The sequence below is a fragment of the Gnatocerus cornutus genome, unplaced genomic scaffold (assembly GCF_029298725.1).
Source record: "Gnatocerus cornutus isolate USDA-ARS CGAHR unplaced genomic scaffold, icGnaCorn1.1 ctg00000385.1, whole genome shotgun sequence".
NCBI lineage: Eukaryota > Metazoa > Arthropoda > Insecta > Coleoptera > Tenebrionidae > Gnatocerus > Gnatocerus cornutus.
In genome coordinates this window covers 17485-25226 of record NW_028275700.1, presented here as the reverse complement: position 1 = coordinate 25226, position 7742 = coordinate 17485, and the positions used below count along the sequence as shown (strand labels likewise).

The 7742-nt window shown below is 47.1% G+C and overlaps 1 non-coding gene across 1 annotated transcript; it reads right to left on the bottom strand.

The window, feature by feature from the left end:
• Positions 1-5121: 5121 nt before the first annotated feature.
• On the bottom strand, positions 5122-5241 carry LOC148165311 (5S ribosomal RNA). The gene has a single exon (XR_015771585.1). It is a non-coding gene; the product is annotated as a 5S ribosomal RNA (ribosomal RNA).
• Between the last annotated feature and the right edge of the window lie 2501 nt (positions 5242-7742).

Below are 7742 nucleotides of genomic sequence, written 5' to 3'. Positions count from 1 at the left end.
AGCGCCATCTCGTTAGGGCAATGGTCGAACGACGAACTAAGGCGGAGCGCCTGTTTGTCGCTCGCTCGTTATAAATAGAGGGATTTTAGGTGTGCGGCGTTGTTCATTCTCTGACGACCTGTCGTGCTGAGAACATCACTTGTGAATTCGCTCGAAGCCACAAATCTCCAAACCATCTTTCGAAATGGCCGCATCTGGTACCTGGGACCTCAACACCATGACGGTGGACACCTTGGATCGCTTGATGGAAGTGATCGCCATGCGTCGGGAATTTCTCGTCGCAATGGGTGCCCCGTCAACGTCTGAGCCCCAACCCAATTCGGCCCCCATCGACTCCGACCCGGAAATGGACGTGGAAGTCCGCGAAGAGGGTGAAGCCAAGAAGAAAGGAAAGAAGAGACAATCGAAGGAAGAACAAGAAGAAGGGTACGAAAACCCCAAAAGAACGTCGAAAAGATCGACTCCGAAAACCCCCAAACCCGTGGAGACGAAGAACATCTTCGAAAAACTCCGCAACGACGACCATCAAGACGAACCGGAAAACGAGAAGACCGAAGAAAAGGAAACAAAAGAGGACGAACCGCGCCGGAATAAGGTAGGTGATAATTCTGGACAAAATACTACACCGATCATTTTAAGAGACCGAACGAAGTGGACGAGAGTTTGCGCCGCTCTCAAAAGGAAGCACATAAACTGGACGAAGGCAACGTCAACGAGGGAAGGAATCAAAATCCAGCCGGAAACGGTACAGGATTACCGGGCAATGTACCGGTTCCTGAAGGAAGAAGGCCAGGAATTCCACACTCACCAACTCAGGGAAGAAAGGCGACTGAAGGTGGTGATCAAAGGAGTCCCGCAAGAAGTCACAGAGGAAGAAATCAAAGAAGAATTGCATCAAGAAGGATATCCGGCGGAAATGGTCCGTCGGATGAAAAATCGAGAAGGGAAACCACGACAGTGTGTCATCGTGGAGATTGGTAAGGATTACAAGTCGATATATAATAAAAGGAACATTTTAGGTCTGTGCGTCACCGTCGAGGCGCTGAGGGCGCGCACGGAGGCACTGCAGTGCCACCGGTGCCAATTGTTCGGGCACGTGCAGCGGAACTGCTTTGCAGAATACCGCTGCATGAAGTGCGCCGGCAATCACAGCACACACGAGTGCACGAAGCAAAGGACAACGGCCGCGAAGTGCGCCAACTGCGGGGGAGAGCACATCTCCGCCTGGAGAAGGTGTCCCGAGCGGCCAGGAATGGAGAAGTCAAGGGAACCGAAGAAGTGGGCCGAAATCCCGAAGAAGCCGCAACCAACACTCAAGGAAATTCAGCAGGAGGAAAGGAAGAAAAAAGAAGAGGAGAAACCACACTCCTCCAAAAAATCGGAATCAAAGTCCGCCCCAAAAACGGACACAGGTAAGTTAGCTGAAGAACTGTCATCTCTATTGATTCAATTTCAGGCTAAAAATCCAACGGATGAGGAAATCCTCCAATTCCACAAAACCATCGGTCGCATCATCAGGATGACCGCGAATTAAGAAGAACACTTTGAGTGGGAGTAAGAAAAAAGAAAAAATGAAGAAACAACTGGCGGACGGTTTGAAAATCGCCGCCTGGAACGCAGATGGGATCAAGAATAAGAAGCAAGAGCTGGAGCTCTTCCTCAAGGAGAAGGAAATAGATGTGGCCCTCTTAAATGAGACCCATCTATCAGGTAAGGACAGTTTAAAATTTCAACATTTTTATTGTTTTAGAAAAGACAGAGAAAACAGACAAGGAGGGGGTGTGGCCATTCTCATCAGGAAGAACATCCAGCACCACCCACTCAACAACACAGCCGCCAATGAAAACGTGGAACAAACCGGAATCGTGGTCTCCACGAAGAGCGGTAAACTCGCGTTGTTCGCGGTTTACTCGCCGCCAGGAGCACCAATCGACGAAGAGGAACTCGACGAAATCTTCAAAAGGAGGGAACCGACGATCGCAATGGGCGACTTCAACGCCAAACACATCGTCTGGAACAGCAAAATCACCAACACGCAAGGAAGAAAACTTTTAAGGTACGTAGAAAATCGAACACTCACCGTTATTTCCACAGATGAGCCGACAAGATACCCGCCTGGAAACTGTGGACAGCCGGACATCCTGGACATCGGAATCATCAAGGACATCAACAAAAGGTTCAAGCTGGAAGTGGAAGACGAGCTCAGTTCCGATCACAACCCGATCGTGCTGACGCTGGACGGAAGCCGAAAGCGAGAACCAAGGATCATCGAGAAGGTCAACTGGAACAAGTACGAAGAAAACTTCACCATCGAAGAAATCGACATCAACAACGGAGAAGAACTAGAAGAAGCAACGAAGAAACTTGAAGGAGCCATTCAATCAGCGATGGAAAAATCCAAAACGAGTAAGATTCAATATGAAATACCAGAGAAAGTTCGCGACGAGATCAAAGAGATCGTCAAGAAAAAAAGAAAAGCTAAAAAAGTGTTTCAGAGAACCCTCGCACCACAGGACAAGAGCGAACTCAACAGATGGAACCACGAACTCAGCCGGATTCTCAGGGAAGAAGAAAACCGGAAGTGGGAAAGAAAAATGGAAGAACTCAACGAAGAAGATCATCCACCATGGAGAATGGCAAGAGCACTGAGGAAGAAAAGAGAAGAAATCCCCCCCCTCGAAACGGAAACCGGAACGGCGTACGAAGACAGGGAGAAGGCAGAAGTTTTCGCGGAGAAGATGGAAGAACAATTCACCAACAACCCCTCACAGGACAGGAACTTCGAGATGGAAACCGACCAGAACGTCCAGCATCACCTCCAGGTACCAGAAGGGTACAGGATGGATGAAGCAACCGAAGAAGAAATCGAAAGAATCATCAAGGACCTCAACCCGAAGAAAGCTCCGGGAAAGGACGGAATCACCAACACGGCAATCCAAAAATTGCCACAGGTAGGTAAACAAGCACTACTGAAAATAACCAATGCAATTTTAGGTCTCCGGAAGTTCCCGGAAGCATGGAAGGAAGCAAGAATCATCATGATCCACAAACCAGGAAAGAAGAAGAAGGACCCCGCCAGCTACCGACCCATCAGTCTGCTCTCCAGTCTGAGCAAGGTAGCCGAACGAGTCATCCAAAGAAGAATTCTCGAAGTAATTGAAGAAAGAAAAATCATCCCGGAAGAACAACACGGATTCAGAAGAAGACACGGAACCATCCACCAAACAACAAGGATCACAGACTTCATCATCCAAGGATTCAACGTCTCAAAAGTGACAACAGGAGTCTTTTTGGACATCGAAAAGGCCTTCGACAGAGTCTGGCACCAAGGACTCGTCCGGAAACTTATCGATTTCCGGATCCCGTTGGCCTACGGTAAGTTAATCCACTCGTACCTTACTAATCGCTGTTTTCAGGTCAAAGTCAACGAAGAGGAATCCACCAAGAAGTGGAGCAAAGCAGGAGTCCCTCAGGGTTCTGTCCTAGGGCCGCTCCTGTATTTGCTCTACACCGCGGACGTTCCAACGACGGATGACACCGTCATCGCTACGTTCGCGGACGACACGGCCATCCTGGCCCAAGGAAGACACACCGCAGGACTCGCCAAGAAGATCAACACCCACCTGGAGGAAATCGAAAAATGGACAGAAAAATGGAAGATCAAAGTCAACGGGAAGAAGAGCAACGGAATCATCTTCACGAAGAGACCAAAGAAGCACAAACCAATAAGAAGCATCAAGTTCAGCGAAGAAGACATCCCATGGAAGACGGAAGTCAAGTACCTTGGAATCACCATGGACCAAAAACTTGACTTCCAGAAGCACATCAACGAAGCGGAAATCAAGGCGAAAAGGATCAACCAGGAACTCTACCCACTCCTCAACCGGAGGAGTAAGGTAAGTATTGAAAACAAAATACGTATTTACACTTCTGTTATTAGGCCCACCATGACGTACGGAGCACCAACCTGGAACCAAGCAGACGAAAGAAGAAAGAAGAAACTCCAAATCGTGCAGAACAGGACCCTGAGGAACGCCATCGACGCCCCATGGTTCATGACCAACGAACAAATCCACAACGACCTGAAGATTCCACCCATTGAAGATGTCATCCAGAAGATCGCCAGGAGGCACTTCGAGAAGGCAGCAGAACATGACAACCCAACAATTCGGAAGCAAACAGAGGAAACCACCACGAGAAGATTCAAGAGGCCAAGACTCGCAATGGAAGAAGAATAGAAGAAAGAAGAAGAAGAAGAAGAAAAGGTCCCACACTGGAAACACAAGACCCACCGAAGAAGAAAGAAGAAAAACCACCGAAACAATAGGCCACCGAAGAAAACAAGAAGAAAGAAGAAAACCACCGAAGAAAAGGATCCATGACTGTGGAAGAACACGAAGATCGTGAGACCACGAAAAAGTAACCACAGACCAAATGATGAATGATGATGTGCGGCGTTTTAGATCGAGTATACTCGTCGTAACGTGCACGTCGTGTCTGTCTCGTTTTCTGTTTTTAAACGTTTTTTTAACTCGACGACTAGAAGAGAATGCCACCCAAGACCAGCGGTAAGGCGGCCAAGAAGGCCGGAAAAGCTCAAAAGAACATCTCGAAGAGCGACAAGAAAAAGAAGCGCAGGAGGAAGGAGAGTTACGCCATCTACATTTACAAGGTGTTGAAGCAGGTCCATCCCGATACCGGTATCTCCAGCAAGGCTATGTCTATCATGAACAGTTTCGTGAACGACATCTTCGAACGTATAGCTGCTGAAGCCAGTCGCCTCGCTCATTACAACAAACGTTCGACCATAACCAGCAGGGAGATCCAGACGGCGGTGCGTCTTCTTTTGCCCGGTGAATTGGCGAAGCACGCCGTTTCTGAAGGAACCAAGGCCGTCACCAAATACACCAGTTCAAAATAAATCCTCCTCGAGCAGCTTGGAAGTTGGTTGGAAAAAAAAGAAAAAAAATCGGTTCTTTTCAGAACCACAAATTCAACTCGAACGAATTAAAAATTTTCGTCTTCATACTATATAAGTTCCTGAGAGAAAATATAAATAGTGAAAAATATATTTAAAAAAAGTTTGACATCAGAAATGTTAATAAAAAAAGAAAAGAGTAGAGACAACGGCACGCGGTGTTCCCAAGCGGTCACCCATCCAAGTACTGACCGCGCCCGACGTTGCTTGACTTCGGTGATCGGACGAGAACCGGTAGTTTTCAACGTGGTATGGTCGTTGCCTGGTAAAATTTTCCAAGATGGTACGTTGACGATTTTTTGTGATTGTTCGATCGTTTGGATGTGACATTTTTCGATGGTACACATGTCAGAAAATGTACAAGATTTAAAAGAAGAAAAAAAAAAATTTTTTTTTGCGAGTCGTTTTTTAGTTTTTTTTTTGCGACAAAATGACGAAAAAAAAAAACTCGTATGAGGCGTTAAATTAAATTGTTCGTTTGACGATCTCAACGAGTCACTTGCGATTAACGTAATTTAAAATTTGAGAACTTACTTACTCACTTGCTTGCTTAGATGGAAATAGCACCCACTTGAAGTAAACGCCGACACGGACCGGAGATGAATAAACTCCGAACGGACGGGGTTAATTCATGAACTGACCGTAGTACGGTCGAAGGTTCGCCGCCGCCGCTACCTGCTTTCTTTCTTAGAACTGATAACAGAGTTGGTTTCTTTGTCTGTTCATTCATCGAAATTCCCACCACTCTGGCCGGGCCGGGCGGGGTGGGTGTGTGTTGTTTCATGATTTGTTCTCTTCTCGATTTATTCTTTTTCCGACGTCGTTCGATTCATAGAGATGTTTTCGTCGAAAGTGTGGTCGCGTTTACATTGCATTAAAATTTAATTTGTTCCAGTGCGACGATGAAACAAGAAAAAAGTTTCAAGTAAGTACGCACGCACGCACACCTACATATTTCATTTTTTAAATCTTTCGACGTTCGTAGTTTCTGCTCGAAATGTCGACTAATAGTAGGGAATGTTTTGTTGATTTGTTTGTTTTTCGTTTTTGAGAAGAACAAATGAAAATTTCGTTGGATTTCTGTCGACCGACGACCGACTGAAAATCCGCCGACATCGACGTAGTTTTATTTAGAGTGTCTGAAAAATGCAAACAATGCAAGATTTCCGTATTTTTGTTGGTTTGTGGTGTTTGGGGAGTTTTTTTTATGATTATAAAATGGTTTCGTCGAGAAAAATTGCTTCTTTCGCAATGAATTGGCAAGAAAAATTAAAAAACTCGTCCGTTCCCGTCGCTGGATGTTCGACGGTGGTCCGTCTGATTTTCCCTTTATTTTCGTAAAATTGACGAGAATTTCGCCGTCAAAACTGTTTTCGGTGATGTTTCGATGATGGGATTTCGTCGTGTGAGGTAATTTTTGAGGAAAAAATGTCGATTTTGCGAAAAAAGTCGTTCGAAAAGTCCGTTCGTCGTACAAATTCGTTTCTCATGGTCGAGTCCGAAATTGACATCGTTTTTTTTCCGACCTGTTCGTCAAGATCGTTTTCAAAAATCAACTCCTACGAAAGGCGAAGGTTTTATCTTCGTTCTTGAAAAAATTCGACCTTCTCGGACGTCATCTTCGACCGTTTGTGAATTTTTTTCCTACACTCTGCAGGTTCGTCGGTCGTCGCTCCGATCCGTGCTGCGTCTCTTTGCGAGGCGATTTTCGAAAAGATCGCACGTACTTTTCGACCGATTCGTTCGTGAAACTTGTAGAGGATGCTTCCAAGTTTGTCTGGTCGAAAGCGGAACTTTCCTGTTATTCGTGGAAAACGCGTAACGTCGGCGTCGAACTTGGATGTCATCTCCTTGTTTCGGAGGGTCTTTGTTCGAGTCGACGTTCGATCGGTCCTTGTTCGCTTTTGGAGGTCGGCTGGTCGTCCGGGAAAACTTGAGGTTATTCAGGAGGCCATCGCCGACCGAATCGCTCATGTTCCCGCACCCGGAGGCGGTGATCTTCGCGTAAAGAGAACGATGCCATCACGCGAAAGCTGTATTCGAGGCCCACTGAATTTTCTAACTCGACGAGAAGGCTCTCGTTTAGTCCGCGGTCCGCGCGTTTTCGAACGCGCCAACACTTTGACTTTGGCGCCCAATTCGTTCTGTAAAGTTCATTCGTTCTTTCACCGAAGAATAAGCCTACCTATAATAAAAAGAAAAAAACGCGCGCGCGATAGACGAAAATATGGCCGACGTAGAAAATCAAGCAGCTTCGACGGTCGCCGGTGCCACTTCCGGCTCCTCACCGGTGAAGAAGGAGAAGAAGCCCAAAAATCCGAGAAGCAAACCTTCTCATCCGCCCACTTCGGAGATGGTCACCAACGCCATCAAAGGCTTGAAGGAACGCGGCGGTTCTTCGTTGCAGGCGATCAAGAAATATGTCGCGGCCAACTACAAAGTCGACGCGGAAAAATTTGCGCCTTTCATCAAGAAGTACCTTAAGGGCGCCGTCGCATCCGGTTCGTTGGTCCAAACCAAAGGAAAAGGAGCTTCCGGTTCGTTCAAGTTGGCTTCTGCCGTCACCGGTGCAGCTAAGGCTCCGTCCGCCACGAAAAAGAGATCTGCCGCTGCGACCGCGTCGTCATCGGCGAAATCCAAGAAGACGGGCGTTGCTAAACGTTCCGTCGCGTCAGCGCCGACGTCCGCCGAAAAAGGATCCGCCTCAAAAGCCGGTAAGAAGGCCGCCCCCGCCGCTTCGGCCAAGTCTAAGAAAACTGCCGCC